At 44.1% G+C, this 25,263-nt stretch overlaps 2 pseudogenes; both read left to right on the forward strand.

Moving 5' to 3' along the window:
- LOC147724226 (protein CFDP2-like) overlaps window positions 1–1,528 on the forward strand; it is a 35,767-nt pseudogene extending 34,239 nt beyond the window's left edge.
- An 815-nt stretch (window positions 1,529–2,343) lies between these two features.
- Window positions 2,344–25,263, forward strand: part of LOC147724227 (uncharacterized) — a 41,321-nt pseudogene continuing 18,401 nt past the window's right edge.

Raw genomic sequence — 25,263 nt, forward strand, 5'->3', positions numbered from 1 at the left:
ACCTCTGAATAACTTTATGGCGACATGAACGTTTAACGTGAGAATGAAGGATGAAGACGAAAGACCATTGGAAGATCTTCCTCCATTGGATGCTTATGACATTTTCACCTCTTTTTGCAACATGTTTAGTGGTATTTCTATATAGTACACGTTCCTAGCTGGAGAGTCAAGGTATTCTATGCACTCCTACTCTGCCATGCCCCTTAGTACTTAGTTGTGTTAGCTCAAATTAACAAAAGCTAATGCTGACAGTAAGTTTCTTTGACTTCTCCTTACATATGCTGATTTTTCTCACCCTCTCGCTCATTTAGACATTTGCTTCTGCAGCTGTCCGGAGTACTTAGCTGAGTCTCCAGAACTACTCTTTATGGTAAGTTTGATTGTTTTCTTAGTTATCTGACTTTACTTCAAAATTCTACTTGCTCTTTTCCAGAAGGGACTCTTTATGGGTTCCTGTTAGGACAGGATACATCATTTAGATTATAATAGGGACTATATTCTGAATGGAACATGCTGTTATTTTCTATGCCTGTTATAACCAATCTTTTTGATTATTTTCTGTAATTGATCTGATATGATTAACCTGCATAAAAGAAACAAAAATGTCGACTAATCTCTTAATGAGAAAATAAACTTTATAAACTTCCCCAAACCTTTCTTTATTGCCTGAACATCAAATGTAAAAGATGATGTTGGTGTTGTGAAATTTATCCATTTTAACATGATGACAAAGGTTCATCAACTTAGGAAGGCACAGAACTTCCAGGCTTGGTAAGTAAGTTTTGAGTGACGTTATTTAAGGAAAAGTTTCTAAAATGTCTGCACTTGCATCATCAGCGAGACCAGACCGAGACAGTCCGGACAGTAAGGACTGGCTCCTGGAAGAATTCTTCTGCATTATGGATACAAGAAAGAGAACGCCCCACACACTAAGGGAGTAGCACTGAGTCTATTACCAGCAGCCATCCGAGCTCTGATTGGATGGGAAGCCCACAGGTTTAGAATCCTCACATCAACTTTCTGCACAAAGAAAAATAGGATCAACATGAATGTTACCCAGTGCTATTCACCTACAAATTTCAGCAAAGAAGTTAAAAAATAACAGTTTTACAACAGACTCCAGTCCATACTGAAGAGATACCTTGAGAGAGTCATCATCATACTGATAGGGGACCTCAATGCCAAGATTGGAAGTGAAAACACTAAGTATGAAGAGGTCATGGGCAAGCATGACCTTGGCAACATGAATGAGAATGGTGAAAGGCTTGCAGATCTCTATGCCCTGAACAGTCTGGTGATGGCTGGTACCGTATTCCCACACAAAAGAATATACAAGACAATGTGTTTGTCACCAGACCATTCAATAGAGAATCCGATCGATCAGATCTGCATTGCCAAGTTGTACTGGAGGTCCCTGCAGGATGTGAGAGTGATGAGAGGAGCATACGTGGCATCAGACCATCACACTGTCATGGCTAAAGCTGAAGAAAGCATGGTTGGAAGTCACAAATCAACGCCAGTGATATAACACCACCCTCCTCAAGGATGCACAGAAACAGAGTGAAAACTCAGTCCCGCTCTATAACAAGGTTCAAGTCCTGCAAGAACACGGGGACGACAGGGACCCAGTAGAAAGTCAGTGGGAGAAGATCAAAGAAAGTGACACCAATCTGCCATAAGGTACTGGGTCCCAAGAAGCACCAGCATAAAGAATGGATCTCCAGGTGGGGGGAGGAGCCAAGATGGCGACCTGATCGGACGCGCAGCCCTTGGCTCCGCCGGCCCCGGAATCCCGCACCACAATCCTGCTAGCTTCGCTGACCTGTTTTCGTCCTAGAAGGTGCGGGAAACGGCGCTGCTGTCAACGGTGATCCGCCGACCTCTCCACTCGCCCGGAATCGTCGGCTACGGAACGATTTGCCCCGGCCCGGGAACCAGCTTGCACTACAACGCGCCCAGACACCGCTTACGCTGCACAGCCGATCTGCAGCGGGGGTGGCGCGATCGGACGGCGCTTCCTCGCAGGAGCGCGCCCTTGGCGCTGCCTGCCGCTGGTGAACACTGTACACGCTTCGGGCGGTGCGGTGGCAGGGAGAAGAAGTGTTACCCGGCGAGTCCTTTGTTCCCGGCCGCCATGTTTTTGCTCTGCTCTCCTCGTCCCACTGGTCGCTAACTGCAATCCCCACCAGGCACTGCTTGCCTCATTGCTTGGCTATGGACCCACAGGCACTGCCCCAGCTCGGGCGGACTGCCGCACGCCCGGGGACTGCTCCGGCAACAACATCGCGCCCCGTGATTTCCCCCGTTCCCCACCCCACAGCGCCTCGTTGGGGAGAAGACAAGATGTCGATGCCGGCGGCTCGCCATGGTGCGGACCTCTACTTAGTCACCCCACGGCATAGCGAGCGCATTGATCCTGAGGGGGCCGTGGCTGGCTCCCCCCATGGGTGTGCGGGAACGGGGACACTTCTGCCTGACTTCACTCTTGGAGATGTGCTGGCAGCCCTGGGTGAGTTGGCATCAGCGATGAAGACCACATATATCGAGTTGGGGGTGCGGCTCGATACTTGCGCCCAAGCCCTCGGCCAGGAGCAGGGGTCTTGTTCTCCACGGAGCTCCAGGCGGGAGCTGCTACAGCCTGCTGCCGCGGCATTTCCTCGAAGGGATACAGTGGATGCTACAGTTGCTACACCTGTGGAGAGTAGCGGATTGTTGCCATTTTACAGCTCGGTCGTCGCTACAGAGTTTCCCCCTAGCTCCGAGCTCAACTGTGTGCTACAGTCTGTGATGGGGGACGGTCGGCGGCCGGTGGATTACCCTCCTGGTTTTTCAACTACACTCTTGTCGCGAGTTTGGATTGCTTTGATTTGTGACTCTGATGGCCTGGACATGCTAGAGGGGATTGATACCGAGGGACGACAGTATCCTGGGAGTGGACGCCATTTCTCCTTTGTCTACGCGCCGCCCCCCTCCTTAGGGCGGCCATTTCCTAACGTCTTCCTGGACCGCACTGGACTACCATGTAGGAGGGGTGAGGGGCCGTGTCCCAGAACGGGCCAGGGCTAGGAGACTTTCTATGGTTTGATGGCCGGGCGGATGGGGGGGAGGCACGGTGGTTCTTGACCTAGGCCTGATTTTTACGGATTGTCTATTGATTCGCCCTGACTGATTTACTGTTGTTGCTTTGCTTGATACTGTTGGGGGGGCGGAAATTGTTTCTTAGGCCGGCGGAGTCTGCATGTATATACGATTGGTCCTCCTCCCGATTTCACTCTTGTGGGAGTTCGGGGCTGGTTTATTGTTCCTACTCTCCAAGTCACAGGGTTATTTTTACTTTTACTTTTCCCTTTGCTTTCTCTTCTTCTTCCTTTCTCTACTCTCGCTATATTTCGGGTTTTTTGGGGCGACAGACACTCTGCTAGGGGGGGGGGCAGGCCATAGCCTCTGCATGTGTGTAGGGTGGGGGGTTACTTTTTGGTTCGAGGAGTTTTTTTCTATGGTGCCTTTTTTTGCTCTTTTATGATTTTTCCTTTTTCTTTGGTCGGTGTTAGGCATATTGGGGGATGGGTGGCGGCGCAAATGTTTAGGGGTTGTTGAAACAGCTTTCTGGTGGCATGACTCGTTTGTGACCCTCCTCTGGTCGGGACTTGCATGTGGTGAATCGAACTGTTTGGTGCTGCTGTTCCTTGTCAAGTCCCACCTACACGGACCTGCTTTTATCTTCTACTAGCTCATGTACGGAGTACTGTGTTCTGATCTGAATAGTCGCTTAAAAAGTTCAAAATTAACCTGCATTGCTCCTGTGCCTGGGTACTGTGGTGTTTCATGTTCTGTATTTTACGTTATACTTGCTGCTCGGCTGCATTACCCTGTCACCGTATTGCTTGCACTAGTGCTTCATGAGAGTTCGTGGCCGGCCGGACGGTTGTAGGCCTGTATATGTACTGACTTTGTGCACAATAAAGGTTTTCAAAAATTTAAAAAAAAAAAAAAAAAAAAAAAAGAATGGATCTCCACAAGACTACGTAAAATCCAAGAGAAAAAGGATAAGAAATCTGCAGTCAACACCAGTTGAAGATGTGCAGAAAAAGCGAAATCTCAATGCGAATGCACCAAAACCAACAGGGATGTAAAGATATTCGTAAGTGCAGACAAGCGAATCTTCAAGGATGGCTTTGCCACAGATGTCCAGGAAGCAGCAAGCCATGGAAACTTGCAAGAACTCTATGACATAACACGGAAACTCTCCAGCAGATATAGCAAAACCAGGAAGACCAGTTAAAGACAAAGCTGGGAAGACAAAGCCAACAACGGAGATGGGTGGAGCACTTTGAAAAACTGCTGAACAGACATACAGCCAGCTGACAAGGACTTGCCAGTCAACTGCAGCAGACCAACCAAGGAAGATATAAGGCAAGCCATCAAACATTTGAGAAATTGGAAGGTAGCAGGACCTGAAAACATTCCAGCAGAGACACTGAAGGCAGACATTAAAACATCAGTAGAGACCCTCTACCCCGTGTTTGGAAGGATCTGGGAAGAGGAAAAGGTGCCATCAGACTGGAAGAAGGGATATCTTATCAGGATCCCCAAGAAAGGAGACCTGAGTACTTGTGCAAACTACACAGGGATAACTCTTCTATCTGCCCTAGGCTAAGTGTTCAACAGAGTCATCCTTAACAGACTGAAGGAATTAGTTGAGTCTTAGTTGTAAGAACAGCAAGCTGGCTTCTGCAAAGACCAGATTGCAACACCCTACATCATTATTGAGCAGTCAGTGGAATTAAACTTCCCCCTTTGTGTCAACTTCATCGACTATGAGAAGGCATTCGGCAGCATGGACAAAGAGACCCTTTGGAAACTCCTCCGCCACTACGGTGTGCCAGATGAACTCATAAGAATCATTCGGAACTCTTACAAGGGAATGACCTGCAAGATAGTCCTTTGAGGAAAACTCACAGAAGCCTCCAAGTGAGTACCAGATTTCGCCAAAGTTGTTTGCTCTCGCATTTTCTCTTCCTGCTTGCCATAGACTGGATCATGAAAATATTCACATCAAGAAGAAAAAAATGGGATCCAATGGACACATTAGATGCAGCTCAACTACCTGGACTTCTCAGATGACCAGGCTCTATTTTCCCATACCCATCTGCAGATGCAAAAGAAGACTGACAATGTGGCAGCCACATCAGCACAACTTGACCTTAACATCCACAGGGGAAAAACCAAGATCCTGAAGAAATCACAACTGCAGTCAGTCTTCTATGTGATGCCCTGGAAAAGGTTGAGACCTTCACCTGCCTGAGCGCTGTCATAGACCACCAGGGCAGCACATAAGCCAACATTAAGGCATGAATTGGCAAAGGCAGTTCTGCTTTGATTCAGCTAAAGAACATCTGGAGCTCCAAGGACCAAATGTTGACAAGATCAGACTTTTTAACACCAATGTAAAATCAGTCCTTCTGTATGGAGCAGAACTTTAGAGGACAACAGTTACCATTGCCTAGAAAGTCCAGACCTTCATCAATACCTGTCTGAGGAAAATCCTCCAAATCTGCTGACCAAACATCGTCATCAACAATGACCTATTGCGGCAGACTTTCCGAATTCCTGCTCATGATAAAATCATGAAAAGATGCTGGGACTGGAAATGCAACACCCTCCGCAAATTTGCATCAAACACCACAGGCAAGCCCTGACCTAGAACCCTCAAGGGAAAAGGAAAAGAGGAAGGTCAAGAAACACTTGGTGCCGAGGCTTTGGGTTTAATTGTGATAAGATGGGTTACACCTAGAGTCAGACTGAAAGAAAAACCTAGGACAGGGAAAGCTGGAGAGTCCTGGTTGATGGCCTAGGCCGCAGGATGGTGTGTAGGCATAAGCAAGTAAATAATCTGTGGTACAATCTTAAACTTAAAATTGATTAATTCAGCTCAAGACTTTGATGGGGATCATTTTATGCAAGGGTATCTTTCATTTCATCCTTAAGCCTCTGGTAATATTGGGCAGATTGTACCTCCTTTGGCAAATGAGTCTCAGCAGCCAAGCTATTTAATTGAATAAGGTATGTGACAACGTCTTTTACACAAATTCTAATAGTGCTTTTTCAGTGCTTTTTCAGCTGACATGGTGACAGATTGATGGTCAAACACTCTCAAATTCCTGTTTGAATCTATTCCAATTATACAGAGTTAGGCTGTTGGTATTTACCAAAGGCACTGTCCAGGCTACCTCCGGAGCAGCCTCCCTGCTGCTCAGCCACACACCAACTCACACTTACCACCTCACAGGCACGCAAGCATTCCATTGCATCACCATGCACTGCAACATTCCACACAGCACATTCATACAGGCTGAGCAGCAAGAACCAGAGAGAGTATCAGGGAACATGCAAAGTAAAACACAAGATATAACACATCTTTACCCTTCAGAGAACACATACAAATATTGTGAATGCAAGATGAAACAAGATATTTGCATTAGGATCATATGTTGCTAAATAAAGGACTGGAGATAAATTACACCATGCAATACATCTTCTTCCCCCTTCCCAGAACACATCAAAATATGACGAATGCAAGATGGAAACAATGCATTTAAATAGGATCAAATGTTGCTAAATAAAGGACAGAAGATCACAACAAAACAGAACTACATCACCATTAAAAATAGAAAGGGACAACAGATATATATATATATATATATATATATATATATATATATATATATATATATATATATATATTATATCCACAGGTTACTCCTTTACAAGAAACCAGGAAGGACACAGCGAGGATTGTAGGGAAAGTTGCTTTATTGCTCAATAACTGCGGCATAATGCATTTCGACGTGAGTCTTCTTCGGATGCCTTCGCAGATGAAAATGAGGCAGCCCTTCGATTTAAAACCATCCTGGCTCCACCCCAAACATCGGAGTGCAGCTGGCCCCAATTAACAACAAAGTTTTGGTTGCGTAGTCGGATATCACGGACTACCAATCCCACAAGACATCAGATGTAAAGCTGTCTTGTGTGGAGCTCATTGTCAAGTTCGCGCTGTAAGTGCCATTGTGAAGGTGAGCAGTGCTGCCAAAATAATGTCTTATTTTAAAAGTCAGTTTCCCTTAAGTCCCCTGACACTCCGCCTCCAAATGCTATGTATGTGTATATATATATATATATATATATATATATATATATATATATATATATATATATATATATATATATATACATGTATATCTGTTGTCCCTTTCTATTTGTAATGGTGATGTAGTTCTGTTTTGTTGTGATCTTCTGTCCTTTATTTAGCAACATTTGATCCTATTTAAATGCATTGTTTCCATCTTGCATTCGTCATATTATGTATATATATATATATATATATATATATATATATATATTCAATGAAAAAACCATAGGTTTTAGCCCATATATAGTTAGGGATTAGCATTTACAAAACCTTATTTTACTCGCATAAAACCATTGAAATTCGCATATATAGTTAGATGCACTAACTATATATCGCGCACCCGCAATCCACTGCTGATGATGTCACATATTACATCATTCATGACATGCTCAGTAACATCACTGATGACATCTCAAATGACATCACTGATGACATCACTGATGACATCACTGAAGACATCTCAAATGACATCACTGATGACATCTCATTTGACATCTCATTTGACATTACTGAGCACATCACTAATGACATCATTCATGTGATAATACGATGAACCTCTTCAGACTCTAATATAACCTTAGATACACTCAGTGTAAACAGACATTCACAGACTGTCACTCATCCATGGAGTTACTCACACACCTAGTCAGTCATGCAAAGAATCAATCACACCTCCATTTCCTCTACTATACAGTTATACACACCTTACTTATTCAAACATATACTAACATATATTTACTCTCTTATACAATCCCTGATACAAGTTCACAATGATCCATACAGCCACTCACACATTCACTGGCTCTTATGCACAGTTATTTATATATGTCAACTCTCACATGTACTGTGTTTTACATATGTACTTACTTTGACATGTAGCACTGAGATATCCATTCACTCACCAATACACTCATGCACACAGTTAACCGCCCATACAGCTGTTTCCACATGCACTTTTGAACCCATACATCTAGTGAATCAACTGCTCACACATCTATGCACAGAGTCATACACCTCCCAGCCACCCACACACACTCAGTCTCCCATACAAATACTTGGGCAACCAATCAATAACCCATATAGTTACTCATATAGCTACTGATCAACACATGCAGCAGTTTACAGAACAACAGACATAATGATGCACAAATTAAGACAGTTTAGTCACTAACCCATTCACTCAGTGAGACACATTTAATCACTCACTCATACAGTCAGTCATGCACCTACTAAATCCTTCATCCAGACACTTATACATCCACTCATTCTTCAATATGTAAGACATATTTTAACTTTACAGAAACATACGGTCACTGGATGTTGTCATCAGTGATGTCATTTGAGATGTCATAAGTGATGTCATCAGTGATGTCATTTGAGATGTCATCAGTGATGTCATCAGTGATGTCACTGAGCATGTCATGAATGATGTAATATGTGACATCATCAGCAGTGGATTGCGGGTGCGCGATATATAGTTAGCGCATCTAACTATATATGCGAATTTCAATGGTTTTATGCGAGTAAAATAAGGTTTTGTAAATGCTAATCCCTAACTATATATGGGCTAAAACCTATGGTTTTTTCATTGAATTTCAATGGTTTTTTAATAGCAAATATCAAAAGCTGTCAAATGTCAAGTACGTGATAGGTAAAAACATTTTCGTGTTTATGCACGCTGATGTGCTTTAAACGCTGCCCCCCCCCTCTTTTCTCTTAGAAGTACTCTCTCTTTGCAGATAGTGAAGGGTAGTTAACGCAGGCCTTTGCCCCCGTTGTAATCCGTCGTGCCTGCTTGTCTCTCCATTTGATTGATTGTTATCCAAGCATTTACTATTTTAGAATTTATTCTCTTTGGTTCATTCTCTATTTACTAACAAGCACAAAGCCGCAATACTCTGTTTAGTCTTTGCAGATAGTGAAAAATCGTGTTAAAAAAAAAATAATCGAGCAAAATCAGTAGACCACTAATGGGATCTCTTTTTGACCTCGCTAAAATAGAAACATTAGGAACAACCCTTCATGAGAAATACGAAACTAGTGAGATGAACTGAGCTCCACACCATGATGGCTGCAAGACAGCTCGGCTCCGCCACCCACCCCGCCCAAAATAACGATAAACTCTATGCAAATATTATAAATATATACAACACACCAGCAAAGTAACAGGGTAAAACATTTTATTAAATAACTATTTACATAACTATTTTATACTTTTTGTTGCCTGATCCGGCTAGCTCAATCGATCGAGCATGAAACTCATGCATTCTGATAGCAAGCGTTGCTGCTGATGCTATGCAAACAAAAACTGGTTTTCAGTTTGTACATTCTTCAAGATTTTTCATCCAAGGCTGGTTGAGAGTTTGTAGAACGATGGCTTCAGATTTTCAACATACGGTGTGGTGGCGCGGACTGGGAGGGTGCGCTTGACTTCTGCCCCCTCCCCAAGTCGTGTTGCCCTGGCGTGGCCTAAGATCGCCCCGACATAGGCGGCCGGCTCCCGGGGTCCGGCTGAACTTTTTGCCTTTTGATGACTCTTCCATTCTGGACCTTATCCCACAATCCGTTTGACCTGAAGACACGCTGTAGTGGGGCGCCCCTTTACCGTTTCAGTTGCCATTCCGCCCGCTTTTGCTACACTGTGCCTCTTCCGCCATTCAGCTGTTTACTGCCCGCTCTTGCGACTACAGCGTCTCGCTCACCATGTAGTTGAGTTGCTCCCGCTCTTGCGATGCAACTATAGGCGGCTGCCACAGGACTCTCAAAATGGTGGCCGCCTCTTCAGATTTGGGCGTGGTCCACTAAAATGGCCATGGGACACCTTGGAACTCGGACGCTTGTCTGCTAGGGCTTGGGCCCCATTCTCGAAAGCGTCCACTGAGCCTTGAAGATTCTACAAAAGTCTTGGGGGCCCCCGACTCCCGCAGGCTTCTGGTGGGGAGCGGCTGCCATGATTGCTCATGGAATGGCCACGACTGAGATACGAGATGTTGGTGCTCTCATGCTAACGCCAGCTTCAGTCTGAAACATCCAGAAACACTGTAGACTACCAATTTGATCAGTTCCGGTAGCGCCCCAACGTGACCCGGTAGGGAAGAACTTGCCCTCCCCTCTTTGACTGATGGTTCTTGTTGCCTGTCCCTTCTGCTGTCATTTAACAGAACTTTTTAGACTGCTGAAAGGGGTTGTGTTCCGACCGCTGGTTGGTGGAGACATTTTGACTATATTCTGGACCTACGTTGTCGCGTAATGCGTTATATGACACGCCGCGTTAGCGCACCCGGAAGTACTCCAGTGCGCGAAGCGCAGCTTCCCGGAAGGGATCCGGGGCGAGGCGCGCAGCGCGTAACGTAAGCATAACAGGTCATGTGACTTGTTAATAAAACTTTTCATTGGTTCATTTTACTTTTGTTATACTAATGATGAAAGGCTTGGTCATATGACCTAAAAATTACGCTTTTTTTTGCTTTCGAACATTATTTTTTCTTAAACATATATGTTATAATGTTCCAGGCTAATGTATTTTCCCGGAAAATTTACAACTGTCCTGCAAGTAAAATATATTCCTTTTTCTAGCAAAAGGGCGTTTCTTCGTCCCATGACGGAGCCGTTGAGCAAAAGATGCTTGGCCTGCTGTCTTAGTCGCCGATACGCCCGAATATCAGATTCTTATCGATCACTTTATGTTGCAGGAGTAAAAAACACAACAGCCCTTGACCATTTATCTTTACTGCGTTCCTGCGTATTATACCTTTTATCCGTCATGTAATTGGACTGCTTTATTTCACTTGCCTTTTACTGATTCGAAAACAGTGACTAAAATTAAAAACTTTACCAATGTAAATACTACTACCATGTTTTGTTTTAAAAACCTTTATTGTGAAAATGTCAGTATACAAATACGGGCCTATAACCACGTGGGCCGGCCACGGAGCAAACTGGAATCGTATATGATGAGGAGACATTTACACTGTAGAGGAACGCAACGAGCGGGCCATTAGGTTGCAAGAACTAAGGTGTCTAACAGTTGCGGAATCGGTGGACGTACATTTTGTAATTAAAATACGACAGGGCCACTTACAATAAAATTATCTAGATATACATTTGCGGGCAAGTACCATGGGTGACGTTAATTCGAACTTTCAATAGTACAGTAACCAATAACACATCAGAACTTAATATCAATAGGGATGTCGAAATATTCAATCAATTCTCATTCCCGCCCGCCATGTGCTTCAAAACTGCATACGTATCTCGTGATATCAAGGTTGTACAACCAGTACACAACAAGGAGGTACGAGTCCCATTTATACCGGCGCCATTTTGGGCGAGGCCGGGCAGGTCCAGGATATAGTCAAAATATCTCCACCAACCAGCGGTCGGACCAGAACCCCTTTCGGCAGTCAAAAAAGGTTCAGTTAAATGACAACAGAAGACATAGGCAACAAGACCAACAGTCAAAAGAGGGGAGGGCAAGATCTAAAGCCATTGTTCTACAAACTCTCAAGCAGACTTGGATGGAAAAATCCTGAAGAATGTATAAACTGAAAAACATTTTTTGTCTGTATAGCATCACCAGCAATGCTTGAGTCAGCTTTGTGTGAAGCCGCCATTTTGATTCAATCAATAGCGTCCCCCTGCACACATTCAGGGACCTGGTCGTGTCTAAAGGTTAAACGGATTGTGGGACAAGATGCAGAAAGGAAAAGGAAAAAAGTTCCGCCGGACCATGGAACTTTCGGCGCAGCATTGTAGGATGGCCACACCAGTGCGGCAACTTGCTAGACACCACCTTGGCGCCATCCAGATCTCGGCGGGTTGTGCTTCCTCCGGCCTACTGTAGCCGCAAGTGCGGACGCAACTCAGCTGGATAGCGAGTGAAACACCAAGCAGCGCCCCACTGCAGCCGAGGAACCTCCATCTTGGGGGCGACGCACAGCATCACATTGCTTTCTCAAACAGCCCCCACTGACTGACGCGACCTCACAGGCCAACGGGGCGCCCCACGCCGAATTTCGGCGCAGCATTGTAGGATGGCCACACCAGTGCGGCAATTTGCTGGACACCACTTCGGTGCCATCCGGATCTTGGCGCGTTGTGCTGCCTTCGGCCTACTGTAGCAGCAGGTGCGGGCGCAACTCTGCTGGTCGGCGAGTGAAAAGATAAGGGGCGCCGCACTGCACATCAGGTGCCTCCACCTGAGGAGGCGAGAGAGGCCAGTTTGCGCCACCCCCCCCCCCCCCCCCCCCAGGCACCCCACACCGACTTTCGGTGCAGCATTGTAGGATGGCCACACCAGTGCAACTTGCTGGACACCACCTCGGTGCCATCCGGATCTCGGCGCGTTGTGCTGCCTTCGGCCTATTCGCACATCGGTCCGCTACTGACGCCGCCTCACGTGCCAACGGATTTTCTACGCTTTTTATAGCAGCGCGTAACGTAAGCATAACAGGTCATGTGACTTCTTTATAAAACTTTTCATTGGTTCATTTTACTTTTGGTTTCCTAATGATGGAAGGCTTGATCATATGGCCTAAAAATATCACTTTTCATTGGATTAAAACATTTTTTTTTCCAAAACGATGAAAGCCCCACCTTGTTTCTAGATGTTTCAGACTAAAGCTGGCGTCAGCCTGAGAGCACCACCATCTCGTGGCTCCGTCGTGGTCATTCCGCGAGCAATCATGGCAGCCGCTCCCCACCGGAAGCCTGCAGGAGTCGGGAGCCCCCAAGACTTTTGTAAAATCTTCAAGGCTCAGGGGACGTCCGAGTTCCAAGGTGTCCCAGGGCCATGTTAGTGGACCAGGCCCAAATCCGAAGAGCCGTCCGCCATTTTAAGAGTCCCGTGGCAGCCGCCTATCGCTGCACCGCAAGAGTGGGCGCAACTCAACTACATGGTGAGCGAGACGCTGTAGCCGCAAGAGCGGGCGATAAACAGCTGAATGGCGGATGAGGCACAGTGTAGCAAAAGCGGGCGGAATGGCAACTGAAACGGTAAAGGGGCGCCCCAGTACAGCCGACGAGCCTCCACCTGGGGAGACCCGTTCACGCCGCCTCCCCCCCCCCCCCCCCCGGGGCGCCCCACGCCGTTTTTCGGAGCAGCATTGTAGGATGCCAAAACCGGTGCGACAACTTACTGGACATCACCTGGGTGCCATCCACATCTCAGCGCGTTCTGCTGCCTTGGGACCATTTGCACAACAGACCGCTACTGACGAGGCCTCCCCGCACACCCCCCGGGACGCCCCACGCCGTTTTTCGGAGCTGCATTGTAGGATACCAAAAACCAGTGCGGCACCCAGGTAACATCACCTGGGTGCCGTCCAGAACTCAGCACGTTGTGCTGCCTTGGGACTATTCGCACAAAACACAGCTACTGACCATTGTTGCTTCTTTTTTAAAAAAATGTTTAAATGTATTTACTGTTTTTGTTGCGTTCTATATATTTATAAGTTATTAAAGTGTTATTTTCATTCTACTTTGTTGGAGTGCTTTATATTTTTAATGTGACACATAATTGTAAAAGCTTTGATGTACAAAGAGGCATCCCTGGAATCTTCCGCTTCAGGCTCGGTCCCACACACCCTCACAGTGAGAATCCCCTCCCCAAGCACAATACAGGATGGTTATCAGATAGTAGGAACGCGTGTGGTGTGACGGATCTCATCGGGTGGGGGCCTTCATCTACTGTAACTCCTTTGAAGAGGGGTGATTCTCTACAGCTGGGGCCATAAACTACATCTGCAGGGCTAGGTGATAGCCTGGGACCGGCCTGGACAATCGGACACAGAGGAAGAGGAGTGTCAGAGGGTGCGGTAGTGAATAGGGTGAAAGGGTGGTGTCGGGCGGGCACAGGGTGTGATTCTCAGGGAAGAGCAACGCACATGGGAGGAGGTTTCTGGCCCATGCATGAGAGAGAGAGCGGGGGTGAGCAGTGCGTGGGGGAGATGCTTGCGAGAGTGAGGAGCCATGCTGAGGATCGGCGGCGTGCAGAGAGTGGGTCTGGTCAAGGCATCTAAAATGGCTGCCGTGCTCAACAAAAGTGTGGCATTGCAAAAAAGACAAGACGGCGCAGACAATGTTTATCAATAAGGATTAATTTATAACAATTATTTAAAACAAAATATTTACTCGCAGTGACAAAATGGCGGTCAACACTTCCTGATTTCCATCGAATCGAACGTTAACAGACGTCACGCAACAAAAAAAAAACGCTCACGCACAGCCGCTGGAAGACATGTATCAACATATATGAGCCTCCTCAGCCACCCTCAGAAAACAAAAGGGGTCAGGATACGTCTCCCGTACCCCCTTATACCTAGTAATTTAATGAAATCGAAACACAAAATGGCGAATTCACGTTTCGCTACCAGTTTGCGAACCGAGAAGCGCTTCTACCGCGAAAAATCAAATTTTTATTATTTGCCCCACGGGACCCTTTAATAACCCCAACATCATTCCTAGGGGGTCAAGAGAGGTCTACCTAGCCCCCTTTTATTACATTCCCCCTTCGTTTTTCTCCTCCTCTTGTCTCTCGATCCTACCGACAGACAAGATGGCGGCCGCACCGGACTGTTTAGAATGTTGACACCGGAGAGCCAATCAGCTTCGCTACGCAAAGCTCCATTACGCGAAAAGTACGCGATCTGGAGCGCTATCTGGGACGCTGTCACAGATATACCTGTTTTTTAAACGTTAATTTCTCAAAATCCACTCGAGCACATATATTGAGACCCAGCAAAGCCACATCGGATTAACAATCCCTATAATTTTGCCAAGTTTCGTGCAAATCCATTCAGCCGTTAATTTGCGAACCGAGAAGCGCTTCTACCGTGAAAAATCAAATTTTTTTAATTTTCCCCACGGGACCCTTTAATAACCGCAACATCATTCCTAGGGGGTCAAGAGGGGTCTACCTTGCCCCCTTTCATTAAATTCCCCCTTCGTTTTTCACCTCTTCCTGTCTCTCGATCCTACCGAGTGACAAGATGGCGGCCGCTCCGGACTGTTTAGAATGTTGACAGACACCGGAGAGCCAATCAGCATCGCTTCGCAAAGCTCCGTGACGCGAAAAGTACGCGATCTGGAGCGCTATCTGGGACGCTGTCACAGATATATAAATTTTTTAAAACGTTAATTTCTCAAAATCCACTGTAGCACATATATTGAGACCCAGCAAAGGCACATTGGGCTAACAGTCCCTACAATTTTGCCAAGTTTCGTGCAAATCCATTCAGCCGTTCGAGCTAAAAGTGAGGCCAAACGCCCTATGGAAATTAACATGGGAAAAACGCGTTTTGGGACCCCCCTTTTTTCTCGGCCCCCCCTTGACTAACCCCCCCAAAATTTTCAGGGGCTGCTCAGAAACAAAATGTGCCATTTTCCTGAAAATTTCAGCCGATTCCGTCCACAAACGCCAAAGTTATTAGACATAGAATTTCCAAAAGTTCCATAGAGAAAAAATCCTAACTATATATACCTACTGGCGACCGCCAGTAGGTAATATACATATATATATATATATATATATATACATATATCCCATCCACACGCACCCCAAAACTCTCATGTAACTCATATCATACAGACACAAACCACACACCTACAACGCACACATATTTCATGAAGACACATACCAAAAAATGCTGCTCCTGTTACCACCACAAACCACACCATCTGGCCTGACTAGCAAGAAATGTGGCATAACACATAAACTCAACCATTAAGTGGCACTGCACTCTAACCCACAGTAACACAAAACATCAATGCACTCACAAACTCAATTACACAACAAAGCTCTTTCAAACTCACACATAAGGAACGGATGACTTACACCTTCACAGTCATCACTAAAGTAAAGCAACTAGTGTACAGCAAGCATTGGTTGACTTACTCCCTCACTGTCATACCTCAAACAAACATCTAGTGTACAGCAAGCAATGGGTAACCTACTCTCTCACAGTCATCCCTCAAACAAAGCATAGAGTGTACAGTAAGCAATGGATGACTTACTCCCTCACAGTCATGCCTCAACAAAGCATCTAGTGTACAGCATGCATAGGGTGACTTACTCCCTCACAGTCATTCCTCATACAAAGTATCTAGTGTACAGCGATTAATAGGTGACTTACTCCTTCTCATTCATACTTCAAAGAAAGATATCTTAGTAGCATCTGTGGCGATTCCTCCCACAGGAAATAGTAGGACATCATACTAAACAGGAAATCAATATAGTAGGAAACTTTTGCACTGTGGGAAATGATGCACACTCTGTAAATAAACTATTACAGAAAAACCGTAGTAAAGATACCTATGCACAGGAAAGCTTCACCAATAAGTAAAACTGTGTATCTTTAAATGCCCAAATTTCCACTCTCAGGGAATTTTAGAAAAGTGTAGAAAAGATAGCTTTCAAGCCATACACCTTGCACGCTCCCAAACACCTATACTAGGGTTCTACTGATATACACTTTGTCCAGGTTAGCATCCACCAACAACCATATAGTCACAAATTGAAATTAAAAGAACTAAGGTATTGCACAAGCAGCCACTCGATACTTGAATATGGTAAATAACACTTGGGCAGACAACACTAATTAAGCATGATAGGAGAGAAAAACACTGCAGCAAAATAAGAACAACACTAATGCAATACTTGGCATGGTACTGAATACAATTGCCATACACTAGAAATACCTTTGCCTTGGAGCGACCTCTCACCCGAAAAAAACAGCATGATGAAAACGCTTACGCAGTTCACAGTCTCAACAAGCATTTGCAATGCAATAGGTCTCGCATTAGGAAAGTTTGAGCTATTGGTATTGTAAAGGGCACATTTTTTATTTATGTGTTGGTTTTGAAAATAGCGAAATTAATAGCTTTGTCATTTACAATGCCAATACTTTTAACTTTCGCAAATGTGACACCTATAGCATTTGTAATGCAATATGTGTTGTATTTACGTGACTTAGATTATTGATATTACAAATAACAATTGCTTTTATTTTTTTTAAATAATTAATACTTAAATAAAAGTTATTGTAATGTATAATTGCAATAGCTTAAACTTTTGTAATTACCTTTTGTGAAGATTATGTTCAGTGTATTTTATTGTGACGAAAATCCAAGAACAGAAGTGAAATATTAACATCTTTATGTGAGATTTGTAATAAAGTTTGAAACATTGAGAGAACATATTTGAACGAGTTGTTGATGAATGGTTGCACAGATTGATGCTGTGGTGGTACTAAGTGAGGTTGTGGTGGTGACAAGTGATGCTGTGGCGTTCAGTGATGCTGTTGTAGCACATAGTGATGTTGTGGAGCCCCTGAGGGATGCTGTGGTGGTGCTAAGTGATGCTGTGGTGATGCGATAGATAGATAGAGTTTAATTATGTGGTGTGTAACTATGTGGCACTGACTGGTATTTGGAGTGTATGTTGCGTTGAGCGCAGTGTAATTATGTAGCGTATAATTATGTGGCACTGAGTGGTATTGTGTGGAGTGTGTGTTGCATTGAGTGCATTGTAATTATGTAGCATTTAATTATGTGGCACTGAGTGGTATTGTGTGGAGTGTGTGTTGCATTCAGTAGAGTGTAATTATGTGGCATGTAATTATGTGGCACTGAGTGGTTTTTGGAGTGTATGTTGCAATGATTGCAGTGTAATTATGTGACGTGTAACTATGAGGCACTGAGTTGTATTTGGAGTGTATGTTGCATTGAGGGCAGAGTAATTATGTGGTGTGTAACTATGTGGCACTGAGTGGTATTTGGAGTGTATGTTGCATTGAGTGCAGTGTAATTATGTGGCGTGTAATTATGTGGCACTGAGTTGTATTTGGAGTGTATGTTGCATTGAGTGCAGTGTAATTATGTGGTGTGTAACTATGTGGCACTGAGTGGTATTTGGAGTGTATGTTGCATTGAGTGCAGTGTATTTATGAGGCATGTAATTATGTGGCACTGAGTTGTATTTGGAGTGTATCTTGCATTGAGTGCAGTGTAATTATGTGGCGTGTAACTATGTGGCACTGAGTGGTATTTGGAGTATATGTTGCATGGAGTGCAGTGTAATTATGTGGCGTGTAGTTATGTGGTACTGAGTGGTATTTGGAGTGTATGTTGCAGTGAGTGCAGTGTAATTATGTGGCATGTAATTATGTGGCACTGAGTGGTATTTGGAGTGTATGTTGCGTTGAACGCAGTGTAATTATGTGGCGTGTAATTATGTGGCTCTGAGTGGTATTTGGAGTGTACATTGCATTGAGTGCAGTGTAATTATGTGGCGTGTAATTATGTGGCACTGAGTGGTATTTGGAGTGTATGTTGCATTGAGTGCAGTGTAATGATGTGATGGGTAATTATGTGGCACTGAGTGGTATTTGGAGTGTATGTTGCATTGAGTGCAGTGTAATTATGTGGCGTGTAACTATGTGGCACTGAGGGGTATTTGGAGTGTATGTTGCATTGAGGGCAGTGTTATTATGTGGCGTGTAACTATGTGGTACTGAGTGGTATTTGGAGTGTATGTTGCATTGAGTGCAGTGTAATTTTGTGGTGTGTAATTATGTGGCACTGAGTGGTATTTGGAGTGTATGTTGCATTGAGTGCAGTGTAAATATGTGGCGTGTAATTATGTGGCACTGAGTGGTATTTGGAGTGTATGGCGCATTGAGTGCAGTGTAATTATGTGGCATGTAATTATGCGGCACTGCATTGTATTTGGAGTGTATGTTGCATTGAGCGCAGTGTAATTATGTGGCGTGTAACTATGTAGCACTAAGTGGTATTTGAAGTGTATGTTGCATGGAGTGCAGTGTAATTATGTGGCGTGTAGTTATGTGGTACTGAGTGGTATTTGGAGTGTATGTTGCATTGAGGGCAGTGTAATTATGTGGTGTTTAATTATGTAGCACTGAGTGGCATTTGGAGTGTATGTTGCATTGAGTGCAGTGTAAGTGTGTGGCATGTAATTATGTGGCACTGAGTGGTATTTGGAGTGTATGGTGCGTTGAGCGCAGTGTAAATATGTAGCATATAAATATGTGGCACTGAGAGGTATTTGGAGTGTATGTTCAATTGAGTGCAGTGTAATTATGTGGCATGTAATTATGTGGCACTGAGTGGTATTTGGAGTGTATGTTGCATTGAGTGCAGTGTAATTATGTGGTGTTTAATTATGTAGCACTGAGTGGCATTTGGAGTGTATGTTGCATTGAGTGCAGTGTAATTGTGTGGCATGTAATTATGTGGCACTGAGAGGTATTTGGAGTGTATGCTGCTTTGAGTGCAGTGTAATTATGTGGCATGTAATTATGTGGCACTGAGTGGTATTTGGAGTGTTTGTTGCGTTGAGCGCAGTGTAATTATGTGGCGTGTAATTATGTGGTTCTGAGTGGTATTTGGAGTGTACGTTGCATTGAGTGCAGTGTAATTATGTGGCGTGCAATTATGTGGCACTGAGTGGTATTTGGAGTGAATGTTGCATTGAGTGCAGTGTAATTATGTGATGGGTAATTATGTGGCACTGAGTGGTATTTGGAGGGTATGTTGCATTGAGTGCAGTGTAATTATGTGGCGTGTAATTATGTGGCACTGAGTGGTATTTGGAGTGTATGTTGCATTGAGCGCAGTGTAATTATATGGTGTTTAATTATGTAGCACTGAGTGGCATTTGGAGTGTATGTTGCATTCAGTGCAGTGTAATTGTGTGGCGTGTAATTATGTGGCACTGAGTGGTATTTGGAGTGTATGTTGCATTGAGTGCAGTGTAATTATGTGTCGTGTAATTACGTGGCACTGAGTGGTATTTGGAGTGTATGTTGTGTTGAGCGCAGTGTAAATATGTAGCATACAATTATGTGGCACTGAGGGGTTTTTGGAGTGTATGTTCAATTGAATGCAGTGTAATTATGTGGCGAGTAATTATGTGGCACGGAGTGGTATTTGGAGTGTATGTTGCGTTGAGCGCAGTGTAATTATGTGGCGTGTAATTATGTGGCACTGAGTGTTTTATGGATTGTATGTTGCAATGATTGCAGTGTAATTATGTGGCGTGTAACTATGTGGCACTGAGGGGTATTTTGGAGTGTATGTTGCATTGAGGGCAGTGTAATTATGTGGTGTTTAATTATGTAGCACTGAGTGGCATTTGGAGTGTATGTTGCATTGAGTGCAGTGTAATTGTGTGGCGTGTAATTATGTGGCACTGAGTGGTATTTGGAGTGTGTGTTGCTTTGAGTGCAGTGTAATTATGTGGTATGTAATTATGTGGCACTGAGTGGTATTTGGAGTGTTTGTTGCGTTGAGCGCAGTGTAATTATGTGGCGTGTAATTATGTGGCTCTGAGTGGTATTTGGAGTGTACGTTGCATTAAGTGCAGTGTAAATATGTGGCATGTAATTATGTGGCACTGAGTGGTATTTGGAGTGAATGTTGCATTGAGTGCAGTGTAATTATGTGACGGGTAATTATGTGGCTCTGAGTGGTATTTGGAGTGTATGTTGCATTGAGTGCAGTGTAATTATGTGGTGTGTAATTATGTGGCTCTGAGTGGTATTTGGAGTGTTTGTTGCATTGAGTGCAGTGTAATTATGTGGTGTTTAATTATGTAGTACTGAGTGGCATTTGGAGTGTGTGTTGCCTTGAGTGCAGTGTAATTGTTGGGCGTGTAATTATGTGGCACTGAGTGGTATTTGGAGTGTATGTTGTGTTGAGCGCAGTGTAAATATGTAGCATACAATTATGTGGCACTGAGGGGTTTTCGTAGTGTATGTTCAATTGAATGCAGTGTAATTATGTGGCGAGTAATTATGTGGCACTGAGTGGTATTTGGAGTGTATGTTGCGTTGAGCGCAGTGTAATTATGTGGTGTGTAATTATGTGGCACTGAGTGTTTTTTGGAGTGTATATTGCAATGATTGCAGTGTAAATATGTGGCGTGTAACTATGTGGCACTGAGGGGTATTTGGAGTGTATGTTGCATTGAGTGCAGTGTAATTTTGTGGTGTGTAATTATGTGGCACTGAGTGGTATTTGGAATGTATGTTGCATTGAGTGCAGTGTAATTATGTGGCGTGTAATTATGTGGCACTGAGTTTTATTTGGAGTGTATGTTGTGTTGAGCGCAGTGTAAATATGTAGCATATTATTATGTGGCACTGAGAGGTGTTTGGAGTGTATGTTCAATTGAATGCAGTGTAATTATGTGGCGTGTAATTATGTGGCACAGAGTGGTATTTGGAGTGTGTGTTGCCTTGAGCACAGTGTATATGTAGCATATAATTATGTGGCACTGAGTGGTATTATGAGGAGTGTATGTTGTATTCAATAGAGTGTAATTGTGTGGTGTGTAAGTATGTGGCACTGAGTGGTATTGTTTGGAGTGTATGTTGCATTGTAATTATGTAGCATATAATAATGTGGTACAAAAGGGGGTGGTAATGGACGGAGCATCTGAACCAATCAAACACTCAAACTCAGCCAAAAGATCTGGGTTTAATCCATCACCGTTCTTTAGCCCACTCTGCCACCCCAGTTCAGACACGGCTATTTGCAAATCAGTCTGACCCTGTGCCTCATGGGAACAGTCCAGCCCGAACTGCCAAGCCATGCCTTCTCAGTAATCCCGGTCACAACTAGAGAAAAGAGGGATTGTGACAAGCTGAGGATAAAACCTAATGAGAGACTTTGTGAAGGGACTGTCCAGCATGCGTATGTTGGTAGATATGAACATATGCAAATACCAGCCTCTCTAAAGGGAAAAGGAAACCGAGTACCATTAAACATGAAAATGCGAAAAACTGGATAAAATTGTATGGTAGTGTGGCAACACACTGTGTGGTTGAGGCCAGAAACGGGTCAGAATTGAACTCCGTATCTAAAGTGAAAAGATGGTGAAAGATGAAGCAAAGGCAGTGTAGAGCCTCAGGTGAACTGAACCAAAGAACGAGTGGTTCCTGCGTAGGAGTGAAATGGAGGACACGATGGAGAAAACCTGTCATCCATGCAATCATGTTAAAAGGGGAGGGGAAAAAATGCAGGCACTGGCAGAGGCCTACCTTAATGATGCTTCCTCAGGGTCGGAAGGGGGTGGAGAGGAGCCTGTGAGAACTCACGGCAGAGATCAAAGGAAGTTTGGGAGGGACATTGGCGAGCGAGCATATGGGGGTGAGGGGGTGTGCATAAAGTGTCTGGTGGCAAATGGAAGCTGTGCAAAATGTGCGTGGTTGTGCTCACATGCACTGTACCCGATCCCCACTTTGGGTGCACTTTTGAAAGCCCTTACTTTAATCTCGCCAAAGCATCCCTAACGGGATGGCTTCAGTGAAACCTAAAAATGCCTCAACAAGCCAGATCAAAAACAGATCATGTCAATACCAGTTGGCTCCAAAGGATGTCATCTCTTCTGGTGATATTGGAGACCGGCGCAATCAAAGAAACAGTCTGTGTTTTTATTTTCTAAAATGACAACGGACATCACGCATTAATGGGGGAATAAAACTGAAGCCACAGGGTCCACGTGCCTGCCATAGTAGTGCACGCACACACATCCGAAGTCCCAGCACAGTCTGCATATCGTAGACGGGTCTCACACTAGACTTGCTCCATAGGCATGATGTCACAGTCGGTGAAGCGCCACATTACTTCAATGCATGCACCAGCACGCATAACATAGCCAGATTATTCTCTCCTGACGGCTTCCACTGGTAGCGTCTGTGCATACCACTAGCCTGGGAAGCAACCCAAAGGAGCCCTCACAGAATCTCTATGGATACGTGCCACATTCAAATGCCACAGCCACGGCAAGGCTGCGGCACATGCGTCACTCATTAAACCAATGGCGAGAAGGCCCCTCAGTGCGTGGTGGGTGTGGGCAGGTGCACGCGAGCCTTTCAACTGGCACACCAACTGCAACAGGAACACAAGTCCCAAAACAAACAAATTTGCTGAAACTCACCGAAACAAGATCCCTCAAAATCAAAGCAGTAAATCCATAGGTGCCAACCTGATTGATCACACAAACAGTCCACAGCACATGCTAGCACCTGCACATCCCATTAAATATAATAGGGTTACCCTGTGTCCCTCAGAACCTGGGTGTGCAGTTATGAGCTACAAACAGGTCGGTCGAGTGAACAGAATCTCCTCAAGGGGAATTGTAAAATACTGTTTTTCATTAAATATTAAATACTAAAAGGGCCTATAAATGATGCCTCAAACGTGTGTGAAATTTCTCTTACTCAAAAAACACAAATCTTTAAAGAAAAATGATTCCCAAAAACCACTGACACCACACAACCATTAACCTATTTTAAATATAGTATTTTTCATATATCAAAACATGTATATCTATCTCTTTTCATATTTCTCCTTTCAACGGCTGTCCAGAGAACATAAAGAAAAATACATTGCATTAACATACACATAGTGAAAATCACAAATCTCCCGGTGATCACATACACAAACATGAGACAAGACAGGAGCTGCTGCTGTAAATTTTAAATGAAGCCACGATTCAGTCAAGAGGACTACAATTTAAGGAGGGTAATAATAAACCCATACCCACATCGAGTGAAGCCCTGGGGTCTGGGATGGCATGTTACATAACTAATGGATACCACTTTGGATATTCTATATGTGTCTTTCTTTGAATACATTTAAGGCTGCCCTTTGGTCTGTTTAAGTGCTGAGGAAGACCCGCCATGATGACATGATAGTGAATAACACAGGGTCGAAACGTCAACGACATTACATTAGGTCCTATGTCAGCTATCCTTGGAATATATAAAGAAGAGATAAGGATACACTGAACAAAACATGTTTGAGACATTTTGATTATTTGTGGTTCCAATGTCTTATGTTTGTGTATCTGATCACTGGGAGAGTCTTGATTTTCACTATGTAAATGTTAATGTGATGATTTGTACTTTATACAAGAACCATGCATCAAAGCATCCCATTGCATCACCATGCACTCCAACATTCCACACAGCACATTCATATTGGCTGGACAGCAAGGACTAGAGAGAGCATCAGGGAACATGCAAAGTAAGCAAACAAGGAGATGATGGACGGAGCGCTGAAACTTTTCAGACACTCAAAATACTGACACTGCTTACAGGACATACTTCTTGCCATAAGGGGGCATGTCTTCCCTGGACTGGAAACAAGCATCCTGGGACCAGTTTCAGGCTAACAGCCCTGATCAGCCAAGATAGCTTGAATACAGTGGCAAAGTGAGCAAGGGACCCATGTCTGAGTATATCCTGCCAACTTAGGGCGAACAAAGCAAACACAAGGAGATGATGGATGGAGCGCTAAAACATTTCAGACATTCACCCCCAGTCACAGATCTAGGTTGAATGCATGGTAGGTGGTTAGGGCCTATTTGCCGCCATCTTAAAATCAGAGGAAGCGCAGAAGCTATTTGGACGCTTCGAACTAATACCTCAGAGGTGGTAGTTGTGGCCGTTGCCAAATTCCTGGGGTAGTCATGGGTGATTAGATTAAGATACCTGCAGGCACTTTGAACTTGTTTCCTGATTTTTTCCTTGTATTTTAAATTTCTAAACAGGTTTGATCTGTATTAGGTCTTTATCATATTGTTTAATTCTGATATTAGTATTGTAACGCTATGAAATATATGAAATTGTAAAATTGAGGGGGTTTTTTTAATCACATTTTTTTCAATTGTATATATTATATTATTATGTATGTTTAATTTCTATTGTGTTTTTAATTGTCTTTTATGATCTAAAAAAATCGAAATAAAGACTTTAAAACCTGAAACCTGAAAACCTGGCACTGCTTACAGGACATACTTCTTGCCATAAGGGGGCATGTCTTCCCTGGACTGGAAACAAGCATCCTGGGACCAGTTTCAGGCTAACAGCCCTGATCAGCCAAGATAGCTTGAATACAGTGGCAAAGTGAGCAAGGGACCCATGTCTGAGTATATCCTGCCAACTTAGGGCGAACAAAGCAAACACAAGGAGATGATGGATGGAGCGCTGAAACATTTCAGACATTCACCCCAAGTCACAGATCTAGGTTGAATGCATCATTGTTTA

Source organism: Lissotriton vulgaris, chromosome 4_1 (assembly GCF_964263255.1).
Source record: "Lissotriton vulgaris chromosome 4_1, aLisVul1.2, whole genome shotgun sequence".
NCBI classification, from domain to species: Eukaryota; Metazoa; Chordata; class Amphibia; order Caudata; family Salamandridae; genus Lissotriton; species Lissotriton vulgaris.